This window comes from Triticum dicoccoides, chromosome 2A (genome assembly GCF_002162155.2).
Source record: "Triticum dicoccoides isolate Atlit2015 ecotype Zavitan chromosome 2A, WEW_v2.0, whole genome shotgun sequence".
Classification (NCBI taxonomy): Eukaryota; Viridiplantae; Streptophyta; class Magnoliopsida; order Poales; family Poaceae; genus Triticum; species Triticum dicoccoides.
In genome coordinates, this window is record NC_041382.1 from 750,524,884 (window position 1) to 750,541,103 (window position 16,220).

The following is a 16,220-nucleotide window of genomic DNA, read 5'->3' on the forward strand; positions in this document are numbered from 1 at the left end:
TTTTTTGCAGGAAAACTTCTCTCTAAATGGAAGGGTCCTTACGTTATCGAGGAGGCCTACCGTTCCGGTGCCAAAAAAACCAACAACTTTGAAGGCACAAATCCGAAGGTGGTGAACGGTCAAAGAATCAAACACTATATCTCAGGTAATCCCGTAGATGTTGAAACCAATGTTATTGGAACCGTAACCTCGGAGGAATACATAAAGGACACTTTTCGGAACGTTTCAGACTCCAAAAAGGAATAGGTACGTGGTACGGTAAGTAAACCGACTCCAAAACAGTTTTTAAGGCAATATTTCTCCGTTTTGGAATATTTAGAAAAATAGAAAAATAAGAAGCAGTCCGGAAAGGACACGAGGGCTCCACGACGGTGGAGGGCGCGCCCTACCCCCCTGGGCGCGCCCCCTACCTCGTGGGCACCTCGTGTGCTCTCCGGACTCAGTTTTCGTACACGACACGTATTTTGGGCGGTAAAAATTCATTATATAACCACCCGGGGGTTTTGACTCCCGTATCACGCAAAAATCTCCTGTCTTTGTTTCGAGCTGTTTTTCTGACAGATCTAGATTATCATGACGTCTCCAAGTGCTCCCAAGGACAAGTTCTTTGACAAGGTCATCAACCCTTACCTCGCGGAGGTGCAGCGACACCCTCAAACCATTAAGGTGCGTGATGGGTGGCTGCACATCCGTGATGCTAAGGGACCGAAGGGGAACGGAAGCGTGGAGACGAGGCTCGAAGCAATGGAGCAACAAGTTTTCAAGTGTCAAGGGGTGGTGGAGCGTGGACTCAACTCCAACTACATGATGATCGGAGAGTTCACCAACAAACACAAGCTGGATGCCGACAACATCAGGGAGACCATCTTCAAGCTTCATGAGAAAATCGAGCACCTTCAAGCTCAGATCTATGACCTGCAAAACCAAAACTATGAGTATGAATATAGATTCGAAAGGATGAGTTTGGCTACAGATTTGAGGATCCCGAAAACTCGGTCATCCTTCTATGACGGTGAGCCTATGCCTTGGAAGAAGGACGACAAGCCTACGCCATCAACAAAATCACCATCGTATCCACCAACAAAGAAGACATAATCACCTGGGTATGGGCACTCCACTTGGCAACTGCCAAGTGATACGTCTCCAACGTATCTATAATTTTTGATTGCTCCATGCTATATTATCTACTGTTTTGGACTATATTGGGCTTTATTTTCCACTTTTATATTATTTTTGGGACTAACCTATTAACCGAAGGCCCAGCCCAGAATTGCTGTTTTTTGCCTATTTCAGTGTTTCGAAGAAACGGAATATCAAATGGAGTCCAAATGGAATAAAATCTTTGGGAACGTGATTTTCTCACCGAACGTGATCCAGGAGACTTGGACCCTACTCCAAGGAACAAAATAGGCGGTCACGAGGGTGGGGGGCGCCCCCCCCCTAGGATGCGCCCCCAGCCTCGTGGGCCCCTCGTTGCTCCTCCGGCGTACTTCTTCCTCCTATATATACACACGTACCCCCAAACGATCAGAACAGGAGCCAAAAACCTAATTCCACCGCCGCAACTTTCTGTATCCACGAGATCCCATCTTGGGGCCTGTTCCGGAGCTCCGCCGGAAGAGGGCCGTCACCACGGAGGGCTTCTACATCATCCTAGCCCCTCCGATGAAGTGTGAGTAGTTTACCTCAGACCTTCGGGTCCATAGTTAGTAGCTAGATGGCTTCTTCTCTCTCTTTGAATCTCAATACAAAGTTCTCCCCCTCTCTTGTGGAGATCTATTCGATGTAATCTTCTTTTTGCAGTGTGTTTGTTGAGACCGATGAATTGTGGGTTTATGGTCAAGTCTATCTATGAATAATATTTGAATCTTCTCTGAATTCTTTTATGCATGATTGGTTATCTTTGCAAGTCTCTTCGAATTATCCGTTTGGTTTGGCCAACTAGATTGGTAGTTCTTGCCATGGGAGAAGTGCTTAGCTTTGGGTTCGATCTTGCGGTGTCCTTACCCAGTGACAGAAGGGGCAGCAAGGCACATATTGTATCGTTGCCATTGAGGATAACAAGATGGGGTTTATTTCATATTGCATGAATTTATCTCTCTACATCATGTCATCTTGCTTAAGGCGTTACTCTGTTTTTAACTTAATACTCTAGATGCATGCTGGATAGCGGTCGATGAGTGAGTAATAGTAGTAGATGCAGAATCGTTTCGATCTACTTGTCACGGACGTGATGTCTATATACATGATCATGCCTAGATATTCTCATAACTATGCTCAATTCTGTCAATTGCTCAACAGTAATTTGTTCACCCACTGTAGAATACTTATGCTCTTGAGAGAAGCCACTAGTGAAACCTATGGCCCCCGGGTCTATTCTCATCATATTAATCTCCAACACTTTAATCTTGTTTTGCTTTTTATTTTGCTTTTACTTTTTACTTTGCATATTTATACCAAAAATACCAAAAATAGTATATCTATCAGATCTCACTCTCGTAAGTGACCGTGAAGGGATTGACAACCCCTAATCGCGTTGGTTGCGAGTAGCTATCGCTTTGTGCAGGTACGAGGGACTTGAGCGTTGGCTCCTACTGGATTGATACCTTGGTTCTCAAAAACTGGGGGAAATACTTACGCTACTCTGCTGCATCATCCCTTCCTCTTCGGGGAAAACCAACGCAAGCTCAAGACATAGCAAGAAGGATTTCGGCGCCGTTACCAGGGAGTCTACGCAAAAAGTCAACATACCAAGTACCCATCACAATCCCTATCTCTCGCATTACATTATTTGCCATCTGCCTCTCGTTTTCCTCTCCCCCAATTCACCCTTGCCGTTTTATTCGCCCTCTCTCTCTCTCTCTCTCTCTATCCTCCCTCTCTATTTGCCTCTTTTTGCCCGTTTGCCTCTTGTTTGCTTGTGTGCTAGTTTTTTTGCTTGTCGTCATGACTAGTCTCATATCTTCTCCGTTGTCCCCCGAGAGTGAAGTTCTAAATTTTAAACAAAGGGAGGGAGAAAATCTAAAAGATGCTTGGTATAGAATTTGCAATGCTCAAAATAGATCTACCAGAAAAAAATCTACCTTAGTTCTTCTCCGTAATTTTTATGTAGCTGTTAATCCTTGGTATAGATATATCCTTGATACCATTACCAGAAGGAACTTCTTGGGTAGCCATACTTTTGATTCTTATAATGCTATGCTAAATTTATTTGCCTCACCACCTCTTTTGGTTAATGGAACCACGTTAACTTTGGAGCATGTTATGCAAAGACTTGAAATTCGAAAATAAAGTTGCTACTGTTGAATCAATTGAAAATCTAGATAAAAAGATCCACAATCAAATTACTCAATATGGATCTAAGGTAGGAATGACTTTGAAAAATATTAAGGAAAAAGAACCCATAGTTAATGAGAGAATGAACTTAGATTCTACTAGAATTGATAAACTTGAGGGTATCATTACAAACTTGGGAACCGCTTTTTCTTCCGTAAAGAATACTCCAAGTCCTCCTACTAAAATTTCCAAGCTTATGTATGTTCCTAAAAATAAGGTTGAATCATCTAGTAAGGAAACTGCGGATCTTAAATCTATAAGTGTTCATCCCAATCTTTTTGCTATCATTAAGGAACCATTTATTACAAATGAATTTTTCGATCTTGTGCCTAAAAGTTTGATAATTAATAAAAAGAAAGAAATTCCTAAATATGGTAGATGTCTAATTGAATAATTGCCTACCAAAGATGGCAATACCTAGATCTATCCTCGCTTTTATGCCTAGCTAGGGGCATTAAACGCTGGCGCTTGTTGGGAGGCAACCTAATTTTATTTTTATTCCTTGCTTTTTGCTCCTGCTTAGTAATAAATAAATTATTTATCCTCTGTTTTGGTTGTGTTTTTTGTGTTTAATTAGTGTTTGTGCCAAGTAGAACCGTTGGGAAGACTTGGGGAAAGTCTTATTGAACTTGCTGTAAAAACAGAAACTTTAGTGCTCACGAGAACTGCTGTCATTTTTATTTGAAGAGTGATATTTAGTTAATTCTTTTTGAAGATGATTAATAGATAAATTCCTCACGTCCAGCAATTTATTTTAGAATTTTTGGGGTTCCAGATCTTGCGCTAGCTACAGATTACTACAGACTGTTCTGTTTTTGACAGATTCTATTTTTCGTGTGTTGTTTGCTTATTTTGATGAATCTATGGCTAGTAAAATAGTTTATAATCCATAGAGAAGTTGGAATACAGTAGGTTTAACACCAATATAAATAAAGAATGAGTTCATTACAGTACATTGAAGTGGTCTTTTGTTTTCTTTCGCTAACGGAGCTCACGAGTTTTCTATTTTGAGTTTTGTGTTCTGAAGTTTTCAAGTTTTGGGTGAATTCTTTTGATGGATCATGGAACAAGGAGTGGCAAGATCCTAAGCTTGGGGATGCCCATGGCACCCCCAAGATAATCCAAGGACACCAAAAAGTCAAAGCTTGGGGATGCCCCGGAAGGCATCCCCTCTTTCGTCCACTTCCATCGGTAATTTACTTGGAGCTATATTTTTATTCACCAACATGATATGTGTTTTGCTTGGAGCGTCTTGTATTATTTGTGTCTTTGTGTCTTATTATGCCACAATCATCCTTGCTGTACACACCTTTTGAGAGAGCCATACATGAATTAAAATTTGATAGAATACTCTATGTGCTTCACTTATATCTTTTGAGCTAAGTAGTTTTGCTCTATGTGCTTCACTTATATCTTTTGAGCTAAGTAATTTTGCTCTATGTGCTTCACTTATATCTTTTGATCGTTATAATTTTGCTCTATGTGCTTCACTTAGATCTTTTAGAGCACGGTAGTGGATTCGTTTTAAAGAAACTATTGATCTCTCATGCTTCACTTAAATTATTTTGGGAGTCTCTTAATAGCATGGTAATTTGCTTAATAATAATATGCTTGGTATTCAAGATTTGTGAAACTTTATTTTGAGTGTGTTGAATACTAAGAAAATATTGAAGCATGATAATTGTTTTGAGATATGGAGGTGATAATATTAAAGTCATGCTAGTTGAGTAGTTGTGAATTTAAAGAATACTTGTGTTAGAGTTTGTGATTCCCGTAGCATGCATGTATGGTGAACCGTTATGTGACGAAGTCGGAGCATGATTTGTTTATTGATTGTCTTCCTTATGAGTGGCGTTCGGGGACGAGCGATGGTCTTTTCCTACCAATCTATCCCCCTAGGAGCATGCGTGTAATACTTTGCTTTGATAACTTCTAGATTTTTGCAAATATGAGTTCTTTATGACTAATGTTGAGTCCATGGATTATACGCACTCTCACCCTTCCACCTTTGCTAGCCTCTCTAATACTGTGCACCTTTCGCTGGTATCATACACCTACCATATACCTTCCTCAAAATAGCCACCATACCTACCTATTATGGCATTTCCATAGCCATTCCGAGATATATTGATATATTGCCATGCAACTTTCCACCATCTAGTTCATCATGACACATCCATCATTGTCATATTGCATATCCCGGTACACCGCCGGATGCATTCACATAGAGTCATATTTTGTTCTAAGTATCGAGTTGTAATTGTTGAGTTATAAGAAAAATAAAAGTGTGATGATCATCATTATTAGAGCATTCTCCCAGTGAGGAAAGAATGATGGAGACTATGATTCCCCCATAAGTCGGGATGAGACTCTGGACGAAAAATAAAATAAAATAAAGGCCAAAGAAGCCCAAATAGAAAAAAGGGAGGCCATAAAAAAGAGAAAAGTCCCAAATAAAAAAATGAGAGAAAAAGAGAGAAGGGACAATGTTACTATCCTTTTACCACACTTGTGCTTCAAAGTAGCACCATGATCTTCATAGTAGAGAGTCTCTCATGTTATCACTTTCATATACTAGTGGGAATTTTTCATTATAGAACTTGGCTTGTATATTCCAATGATGGGCTTCCTCAAAATTGCCCTAGGTCTTCGTGAGAAAGCAAGTTGGATGCACACCCACTTAGTTTCTTTTTGAGCTTTCATATACTAATAGCTCTAGTGCATCCGTTGCATGGCAATCCCTACTCACTCACATTGATATCTATTGATGGGCATCTCCATAGACCGTTGATACGCCTAGTTGATGTGAGACCATCTTCTCCATTTTTGTCTTCTCCACAACCACCATTCTATTCCACCTATAGTGCTATATCCATGGCTCACGCTCATGTATTGCGTGAAGGTTGAAAAAGTTTTGAAAAATTTAGAGTATGAAACAATTGCTTGGCTTGTCATCGGGGTTGTGCATAATTTAAATACTTTGTGTGGTGAAGATGGAGCATAGCCAGACTATATGATTTTGTAGGGATAACTTTCTTTGGCCATGTTATTTTGAGAAGACATAATTGCTTTATTAGTATGATTGAAGTATTATTATTTTTTATGTCAATATAAACTTTTGTCTTGAATCTTTCTAATCTGAATATTCATACCACAATTAAGAAAATTTACATTGAAATTATGCCAAGTAGCACTCTGCATGAAAAATTCTCTTTTTATCATTTACCTACTCGAGGACGAGCAGGAATTAAGCTTGGGGATGCCTGATACGTCTCCAACGTATCTATAATTTTTGATTGCTCCATGCTATATTATCTACTGTTTTGGACTATATTGGGCTTTATTTTCCACTTTTATATTATTTTTGGGACTAACCTATTAACCAGAGGCCCAGCCAGAATTGTTGTTTTTTTTGCCTATTTCAGTGTTTCGAAGAAACGGAATATCAAACGGAGTCCAAATGGAATAAAAATCTTCGGGAACGTGATTTTCTCACCGAACGTGATCCAGGAGACTTGGACCCTGCTCCAAGGAACAAAAGAGGCGGTCACGAGGGTGGGGGCGCCCCCCCCTAGGGCGCGCCCCCCTGCCTCGTGGGCCCCTCGTTGCTCCTCCGGTGTACTTCTTCCTCCTATATATACACACGTACCCCCAAACGATCAGAACAGGAGCCAAAAACCTAATTCCACCGCCGCAACTTTCTGTATCCACGAGATCCCATCTTGGGGCCTGTTCCGGAGCTCCGCCGGAAGAGGGCCATCATCACGGAGGGCTTCTACATCATCCTAGCCCCTCCGATGAAGTGTGAGTAGTTTACCCCAGACCTTCGGGTCCATAGTTAGTAGCTAGATGGCCTCTTCTCTCTCTTTGAATCTCAATACAAAGTTCTCCCCCTCTCTTGTGGAGATCTATTCGATGTAATCTTCTTTTTGCGGTGTGCTTGTTGAGACCGATGAATTGTGGGTTTATGATCAAGTCTATCTATGAATAATATTTGAATCTTCTCTGAATTCTTTTATGTATGATTGGTTATCTTTGCAAGTCTCTTTGAATTATCCGTTTGGTTTGGCCAACTAGATTGGTAGTTCTTGCCATGGGAGAAGTGCTTAGCTTTGGGTTCGATCTTGCGGTGTCCTTACCCAGTGACAGAAGGGGCAGCAAGGCACGTATTGTATCGTTGCCATCGAGGATAACAAGATGGGGTTTATTTCATATTGCATGAATTTATCTCTCTACATCATGTCATCTTACTTAAGGCGTTACTCTGTTTTTAACTTAATACTCTAGATGCATGCTGGATAGCGGTCGATGAGTGAAGTAATAGTAGTAGATGCAGAATCGTTTCGATCTACTTGTCACGGACGTGATGCCTATATACATGATCATGCCTAGATATTCTCATAACTATGCTCAATTCTATCAATTGCTCAACAGTAATTTGTTCACCCACCGTAGAATACTTATGCTTTTGAGAGAAGCCACTAGTGAAATGTATGGCCCCCGGGTCTATTCTCATCATATTAATCTCCATCACTTTAATCTTGTTTTGCTTTTTTATTTTTCTTTTACGTTTTACTTTGCATCTTCATACCAAAAATATTATATCTATCAAATCTCACTCTCGTAAGTGACCGTGAAGGGATTGACAACCCCTAATCACGTTGGTTGGGAGTAGCTATCGCTTTGTGCAGGTACGAGGGACTTGAGCGTGGGCTCCTACTGGATTGATACCTTGGTTCTCAAAAACTGAGGGAAATACTTACGCTACTCTGCTGCATCATCCCTTCCTCTTCGGGGAAAACCAATGCAAGCTCAAGACGTAGCACCAAGCTTGGGGGAGTGCCCTGGTATCGTATCACCATCACTTTTATCTTTACCGTTTTTCTTAGTTCGATCCTTTTGGTAATATCTTGATCTAGTAGAATAAAAGTTCTTAATTAGTATGATCTAGTTGTGAGTTTTGCTTTATTATCCTTCTATGTAATCGAGTCCATGAGCTATATAATAAAGATTAGTGTTGAGTCAAGGGCTTGATTATTTTGCCATGATCCTAAGGAATAAAAGAAAAGAGAAAGAAATAAAAAGAAACAAAGAGATCATGTGACTCTTATGGAGAGTAATGAGCTCACATAGAAAGAGTATGTTGAATAAAAGTTATTGAGGGTTGACAAACATAGTTTTGGTCATCGTTGCAATTAATAGGAAGTAATAAAGAAAGAGAGGTCTTCACATATAAATATACTATCTTGGACATCTTTTATGATTGTGAGCACTCATTAAAATATGACATGCTAAAAGAGTTGACATCACCCTTGAGGTAAAACGTTGGGAGGCAAAAACTATAAGGCCCTATCTTTCTCTGTGTCCAATTAAAACTCCATACCCATAAGTATTGCGTGAGTGTCAGCAATTGTGAAAGATTATATGATAGTTGAGTATGTGGACTTGCTGAAAAGCTCTTATACATTGACTCTTTCCTATGTTATGATAAATTGCAATTGCTTCAATGACTGAGATTATAGTTTGTTAGTTCTCAATGAAGTTTATGATTCATACTTGATATTGTGATTGAATTATTACTCTAGCATAAGAAATCATATGACTAGAATTATATAAGTTGTTGTTCTAAGAATGATCATGATGCCCTCGTGTCCGTATTTTATTTTTATCGACACCTTCATCTCTAAACATGTGGACATGTTTTTCGATTTTGGCTTTTCGCTTGAGGACAAGCGAGGTCTAAGCTTGGGGGAGTTGATACGTCCATTTTGCATCATGCTTTTATATCAATATGTATTGCATTATGGGCTGTTATTACACATTATGTCACAATACTTATGCCTATTCTCTCTTATTTTACAAGGTTTACATAAAGAGGGAGAATGCCGACAGCTGGGATTCTGGCTGGAAAAGGAGAAAATATTAGAGACCTATTCTGCACAGCTCCAAAAGTCCTGAAACTTCACGGATGATGTTTTCCAAATATATAAAAAACATTGAGCGCAAGAACTTCACCAGGGGGGCCACACCCTGCCCACGAGGGTGGGGGCGCGCCCTACCCCCCTGGGCGCACCCCCTACCTCGTGGGCCCCCTGGTGGCCCTCCGGTGATCATCTTCTGCTATATGGACTCTTTCGGTGGGAAAAAATCATAAGCCATCTTCTCAGACGAAACTCTGCCGCCACGAGGCAGAACCTTAACGGAACCAATCTAGGGCTCTTGTGTGCTGTGTATTCTTCCAAACGAGCGTGTTGTGTATTCTTCCAGCGTGCAGAACGCAGTATAGGAGGTCCTTACTACATGGGCCGGCCCAGGCGGGGGATTCCCCTGTGAACAATGTTTTTATCACTTATAGGTGGCAATGGTGGGTAATATTTTGCAACTTTAGAGGCAATTTTCGTGATGTACCACCAGAATCAATAGCCCCTTTATTATTAGATTGGATATAGGTATAGATATATATTATAAAAATTATAGTGGAGCATTACCATACTGTTTTCCTTCAAAAAATACTCCATATTTATAATGGTTTTTCCATGCGATCCTTGGAAAGGATATGGCACCATTATGAAATGATAAAACAACAAAACACTAGGGGCAATCAGCATTCATATTGAAAATTTTAACCAATTTTCATCACATTGTGTAACAACGATTTTGATTTGTATCAGATAAAATTTTGGTATCCACAATTTTTTTGGTGATGTACCATGATGGCATGACAATATATAATTGTCCTTAGATGCATCTTTCACTTTTCTACTTCCTAGATCGCACCAGTCAATTGTAACCAATACCGTTACCATAGGAATATATTTACTTTGCATGCCGGGATTTACACAACATGGACCCATCATTGGATGATGAACAAAAACAATATGTATGTATGCATTAACAGAATATCTCAGTGATTGTTCCATGTTTTCACGCAGGAAATTCTCGCTCTGTGACACATAAGTAGTTTTCAAACATTTCTTGGTGGACGATGGAGAGATGATGTGCCGGCTCGGTATCTCGAGTGTGCTCATTGGGGCAGGGTGTGTGTGCGTGTGTTTATAAGGATAAGTGTATGTGTGTATGTATAAGCCTATGCGCCTGTACTATGTTAAAAAAGATCTTTCATGGAGGTAATTTGGGTCAATCTTCTCGGAAAGCTAGTGGAATGAATATTCAGGTTTTATTTTTTGAGGGGAAAATGAATATTCAGGTTTTTTAGGCAAACTCCAAAGCTTTTTATTGAACCATCACAATTTTTGCAGGGACAAAAGAAAGACCATCAGGCTGGCCAAACCAAACATGGTGACCAGGCCCTAGGGATAAAGCAAGTTTTGCAAGTTTGCGAGCCTTGATATTTGAGCTCCTAAATTCATGAGCTATATTGCAAATATAAAAGGTAGACTTCTGAAGTACGATTTCATGTGTCACTGCCCCATATATAGCTGCACTCTTTTGCTTGATATTGATAATCCACAAGTATAGGGGATCGCAACAGTTTTTGAGGGTAGAGTATTCAACCCAAATTTATAGATTCGACACAAGGGGAGCCAAAGAATATTTGAAGGTATTAGCAGCTGAGTTGTCAATTCAACCACACCTGGAGATTAATTATCTGCAGCAATATGATCAGTAGCAAAGTAGTTTGATAGTTTTGATAGTAGTGAAAGTAGCAACGGTAACAGTAACAGTCATAGCAGTAATTTGTAGCAAGTGTAATAGTGATGATAGCAATAGTAACGCAGCAAGATCAATAAGGATAAATTCATAGGCATTGGATCGGTGACTTGTTGGATGATATTCAGCATGTGACAGTTATAACCTAGGGCGATACGGCACTAGCTCCAGTTCATCGATATAATGTAGGCATGTATTTCGTAAATAGTCATACGTGCTTTATTAAAAGAACTTGCATGACATCTTTTGTCCTACCCTCCCGTGGCAGCAAGGTCCATATTGGAAACTAAGGGATATTATTGCCTCCTTTTAATAGAGAATCGGAACAAAGCATTAACACATAGTGAATACATGAACTCCTCAAACTACGGTCATCACCGAGAGTGGGCCCGATTGTTGTCACTCCGGGGTTGCCGGATCATAACACGTAGTAGGTGACTATAACTTGCAAGATCGGATCTAAAACATGGATATAATGATGAATTCATAAACGGTTCAGATCTGAAATCATGGCACCCGGGCCCAAAGTGACAAGCATTAAGCATGACAAAGTCATAGCAACATCAATCTAAGAAAATAGTGGATACTAGGGATCAGGCCCTAACAAAACTAACTCGATTACATGATGAATCTCATCCAACTCCTCAATGACCAGCGAGCCTACGAAGGAATTACTCACTCCCGGTGGGGAGCATCATGGAATTAGCGATGGAGAAGGGTTGGTGATGACGAAGATCGAAGATCCCCCTCTCCGGAGCCCCAAACGGACTCCAGATCTGCCCTCTCGAGGAAGAACAGGGCTTGGCGGCGGCTCCGTCTCGTGAATCACGATAATTCTTTCTTCCTGATTTTTTTGGAATAATGTGAATTTATAGTATCAGGGGGGTCGTCAGCGGGGCCACCAAGTGGGTACAACCCACCTGGGTGCACCAGGAGAGGGGGGCGCGCCCGGGTAGGTTGTGCCCACCAAGGAGCCTGATACGTCCATTTTGCATCTGCTTTTATACCAATATTTATTGCATTATGGGCTGTTATTACACATTATGTCACAATACTTATGCCTATTATCTCTTATTTTACAAGGTTTACATAAAGAGGGAGAATGCCGGCAGCTGGGATTCTGGCTGGAAAAGGAGCAAATATTATAGACCTATTCTGCACAGCTCCAAAAGTCATGAAACTTCACGGATGATGTTTTCCAAATATATGAAAAAACATTGAGCACAAGAACTTCACCAGGGGGGTCACACCTTGCCCACAAGGGTGGGGGGCGCGCCCTACCCCCCTGAGCACGCCCCCTACCTCGTGGGCCCCCTGCTGGCCCTCCGGTGACCATCTTCTACTATATGGACTCTTTCGATGGGAAAAAATCATTAGCCATCTTCTCGGACGAAACTCCGCCGCCACGAGGCGAAACCTTGGCGGAACCAATCTAGGGTTCTGGCGGGGCTGTTCTGCCGAGGAAACTTCCCTCCCGGAGGGGGAAATCATCGCCATCGTCATCACCAACGCTCCTCTCATCGGGAGAGGGCAATCTCCATCAACAACTTCATCAGCATCATCTCATCTCAAAACCCTAGTTCATCTCTTGTATCCAATTCTTGTCTCCAAGTCCGGGATTGGTGCTAGTAGGTTGCTAGTAGTGTTAATTACTCCTTGTAGTTGATGCTAGTTGGTTTAATTGGTGGAAGATCATATGTTCAGATCCTATATGCACATTAATACCCCTCTGATTATGAACATGTTTATGCTTTGTGAGTAGTTACTTTTGTTCCTGATGACATGGGAGAAGTCTTGCTATTAGTAGTGATGTGAATTTGGTATTCGTTCGATATTTTGATGAGATGTATGTTCTCTCTCCTCTAGTGGTGTTATGTGAACGTCGACTACATGACACTTCACCATTGTTTGGGCCTAGAGGAAGGCATTGGGAAGTAATAAGTAGACGATGGGTTGCTAGAGTGACAGAAGCTTAAACCCTAGTTTATGCGTTGCTTCGTAAGGGGCTGATTTGGATCCATATGTTTCATGCTATGGTTAGGTTTACCTTAATACTTTTGTTGTATTTGCGGATGCTTGCAATAGAGGTTAATCATAAGTGGGATGCTTTCTCCAAGTAAGGGCAACACCCAAGCACCGGTCCACCCACATACCAAATTATCAAAGTACCGAACGTGGATCATATGAACGTGATGAAAACTAGCTTGACAATATTCCCATGTGTCCTCGGGAGCGCTTTACATCATATAAGAGTTTGTCCAGGCTTGTCCTTTGCTACAAAAAGGATTGGGCCACCTTGCTGCACCTTATTTACTTTTGTTACTTGTTGCTTGTTACAAATTATCTTGTCACAAAACTATCTATTACCAGTTATTTCAGTACTTGCAGAGAATACCTTGCTGGAAACCGCTTATCATTTTCTTCTGCTCCTTGTTGGGTTCGACACTCTTACTTATCGAAAGGACTACGATAGATCCCCTATACTTGTGGGTCATCAGGGACCCTCTCTGGTGGGTCTTGGCTCTGTAAATTCTTATTATTGGTATAAAAAATCCTCAAAAAGTTTCGTTTCATTCTGAGAATTTTTATTTCTGCACAAAAACAACACCATGGTAGTTCTGCTGAAAACGGCATCAGTCTGGGGTTAGTTTCATTCAAATCATGCAAATTAGAGTCCAAAACAAGAGAAAAAGCGTGAGAAAAAGTAGATACGTTGGAGACGTATCAGATATCCTCAACTACCACCCTGCAGTCTGATGCCACCTGGATCCTCCTCTTGTACAGATCGTCTGCTAGAGCTAGGCCTTCTCTGACCGCCAAAGCTTCTAGTGTCACCGGGTTAGGTATGTTTGGAAAGACGATTGCTGACGCACCTAAGAACTTCCCACGTTGGTCCCTGCATAAGGCGCCGACAGCACCATCGACCAAGAACTGCATGAATGCATCAACATTATTTTTCACCAAGTCTCTGGGGAGGGGCAATCCACCACTTCTGCCTCCCGCGCAGCCGTATCCTCACCTGCTTGCGCTCCTTCGGCCGGCTCTTTCGCGCCCAGGACACCGGCCTCACCTCCTTCCACTTCTTCAGCTGCCGCGTTGCCATCTACGGCAACAACACCAGCCCCAGCCACCGTCAGCTCCGCATTCTCCACCTCCTCATAGGGGAGCGAGCCCACCTGCCTGATTCCCCAAAAGGCTTGGAAGCAATCATCTTTTCCGGCGACCTCGTCGTCACCTTCACGCGATGCTGCTATGACCTCTACTATTGTCGTGTTGGGGATGTTCACTGGCGAGCGGCATGGTGCGATCAAGGCCACCTGCTTTACAGTCTGATGTTCGTGAAGGACACACTCTATGTGTTCATTTATCGAAATTACCGTCTCATTGTCGTCGAGCTTGACAACAATTCAGTGATATTATTGTTTCTTGGGGCCAAATTCAGCGTGCGGACAATTCCTTATTCTTCCACGTTCTGGATCACTGAGAGCCACGGTGAGCTGTTGCTCATTGTCAAAACCTGTGTGTACCTTGTTTTTCGGTGGCAATCTGGGGAGTATTAAAGAACAAGCTACAGCCACCAAGGCTAGTGCTCCTCACCCACTTTCTCTCCCCAGATTGCCACAGGAAAACAAGGTACACACAGGCTACAGTTCAGATCATCCGGCAGTTCAGACAGACTGCTTGTACTTTAGTGGAGACTCTCGGAACTGGAGCGAGTATTCTTTGGTTGATGAATCTTTGCATGAAATTGTTACCGACTACGTACCAAGAGCGAGCAGCAAGGAAGGAATGCGTAGCTCTGGCTTGGGTCCTGCCAAGCATTTGCCGATGAAACACAATGCGTATTACAATCGTCTAGAAGTTCTGAATGTATATTTGCTCCCTAGTGACTTGTTAATGGCTTAGTTTTGCATTTTCTGTTTGTTAATCAAAATATTAAAGTGACTCTTTAGCAATAACTGTATGTGAACTTGTATATGAATTAATAGACATCCTACTCACTAAGTTCTTCAAATATCCGATAGTAATGTTCACCAGTCTTAACAATTAGTCTTCGGGTATGGTTTCCAATGCTAGATCTACATACAATTGCTATGTAATTAATCTTACGTGCTGAGGTGGCCCAAATTAGTTGGGCCAATATTAGCGGCTAGGCCACCCCACAGTTAAATGAGAGCTCTTCGCTGACGCCTTAATGCGCCAGTAGACGAAACCAGCGTGAGCGCTATGTCTCGCATTAAGCGAGACAGTAGCCAGCTCTCACTGAACGTTTCTCCTCCCCTCGCGTTGTATTGAGCAGGCCCATTCGCGTGCGCAGAACAAGAAAAAAAGTAAATGAAATGGGAAAAGTAAGAATCAATCTCTGGTCTCCCAGGAGAAACCAGGCGCTGCTAGCCACTCCGCCAGGTCCCGTCCGCGATAAGTAATAGTGGCACGCCCTAATTAGGGATTCGAGCCACTTTTCTTTCTTTCTTTTTGTTTTTTCGTTTTCTTTTGTTTCTTTTCTTCTCTAATTTTTTTATTTTTTTGCATTTTGTTTCTTCATTTTCTTCTTCTTTTGTTTATGTCATTTCTTTTTTTGATTTTCTTTGTTCTTTTGGCTATTATCCTACATTTTTTGTATATGTCAACAACATTTTTCTAATACACATGTAACATTTTTTTAAAACAAATTAAACATTTTTGTAATACATGATTAATATTGTTTCTACACATACTTTAACATTTTCAAACACTTGAGTTTTTTTCAAAGACAAGATTAACTATTCTGGAATACATGTTCAAAAAAATTATATACATTTGAAACATTTTTTAAAACGCTTGATTGATAATTTTCAAATAAAAAGATTAAAAAAAGTTTAATACATGGTCAAAAAAATTTCTATACACAATTAACATTTTCCAAAAGCTTGATATACATTTTTCAAACACTTGTTCAACATTTTTTGGAATGCTTCATTAACATTTTTATATACATGACAAAAAATGTCATCATTTTTTTAATACATGGTTCACATTTTTTATACACATTTAACATTACCCAAATGCTTGACTAACAATTTTTAAATACTTGTTCAACATTTGTTTCGAAATGCTTGATTAACATTTTTATATACATGATAAAAAATCATCATTTTTCTAATAAGTGATCAACATTTTTTGTGTACAAGTTCAACACTGTCCGAACGCTTTTTCAACATTTCTCAGATACT